We start from the raw sequence: 1,630 nt of genomic DNA on the forward strand, positions 1-1,630 counted from the left end.
GGCAGAGAATGGGAATTCTGAGAGGGATTTGTTAACCGGGGAGTGGCAGAGAATGGGAATTCTGAGAGGGATTGGGAAACGAGAGTGGGATGGAGTGGGAAAATTGGGTGTGTAAGGGAATGGGAATTCTGAGAGGGACAGCCAAGCTGGATCAAATGGGAATTCTGAGAGCAAAAGGGAAACATGGGAAAGAGAGGGAATGGGATACATGGAGTGTGAGATGGAATGAGAATTCTGACAAGGAATGAGAAGCTGGAGTGGGAGAGAATGGGAAAATTGGGTGTGAGAGGGAATGGGAAACATGGAAGTGGGCAGGAATGGGAATTCTGAGAGGGGAAGGGAAGCGGGGGAGAAGGATGGGATGGAAATTCTGAGAGGGAATGAGAAATATGTTGGTGGGAGGAAATCGTAAACAAAGGAGTGGCAGATTGGGAATTCTGAGAGTGACCAGAATACATGGGGTTGGCAGGAATGGGAATTCCAAGAGGGAATGCAAAATGTGTGAAAAGATGCAAGTAGGAGAGAATGGGAAACAATGTGGGAAAGGATGACAGCTCTGTGAGGGAATGGGAAATATGTGGGTGGGAGGGACTACAAATTCTGAGAGGGAATTGAAAATGGGAGTGGCAGAGAATGGGTACACTGAGGAGGAATGGGAAATGGGCTCAGGATCAAGTGGAAACTCTGAAATGGAATGGGAAAGATGCGGGTGGGATGGAATAGAAATTCCAAGAGGGAATGAGAAACGGGAGTGGGATATAAGAGAATGAGAAGGAATGGGAATTGGAACAAGGAGAAAATGTAAAACATAATGTGGGGAGGAATAGGAATTCTGAGAGGGAATGGGAAATGGGAGTAGGATCGAATGGAAATTCTGAGAGGGAATGGGATACATGAAGTTGGGAGGGAATGGTAATTCTGAGAAAGAATGCAAAACATGGGGATACCAACCCCATATATCCTGGTCCCTCTCAGAATTTCCATTGCACCTCACTCCCATTCCATCTTAGGAGGGAATTCTGAGAGGAGTGGGAGACAATGTGAATTCTGAGAGGGAATGGAAAATCTAACAGGGAATGGGAAATGGGAGTGAGGTGAGGTAGGAATTCTGAGATAGATTGGGAAACTGTGGAGCAGAATTGAATGGTAACTCAATGCAAACAAACATGGGAAAGAGAGGGAATGGGAAATGGAAGTGGGATGGAATGAAAATTCTGAGAGGGAATGGGAAATGGGAGTAGGAGAGCATGAGAATTCCAAGATTGAGGAGAAACAAGGAAGTGGGATGGAATAGAAATTCTGGCAGGGAATGGGAAACAGGAGTGGAAGAGAATGGGAATTCTGAAAGTGAGTGGAAATTCTGAGAGGGAGTAGAAAAGCTGAGGGAATGGGAGACATGAGTAGGATGGAATGGGAATTGCAAGAATGAATGGGAAACAGGAATCGGAGAGGATTGGAATTCTGAAAGGGAATTGGAACAAGAGTGGGATGGAATGGAAATTCTGTGCAGGCATGGGAATTGAGGGGGACTAGGAAATGAGAATGGGTGGCAATAGGAATTCTGAGAAAGATTGGAAACGGGAGTGGAAGGGTGAGAGTTCTGTGAGGGAATGGGAAGTATGGAGGTGAG

This window comes from Rhincodon typus, chromosome 39, assembly GCF_021869965.1.
Source record: "Rhincodon typus isolate 14 chromosome 39, sRhiTyp1.1, whole genome shotgun sequence".
Classification (NCBI taxonomy): domain Eukaryota; kingdom Metazoa; phylum Chordata; class Chondrichthyes; order Orectolobiformes; family Rhincodontidae; genus Rhincodon; species Rhincodon typus.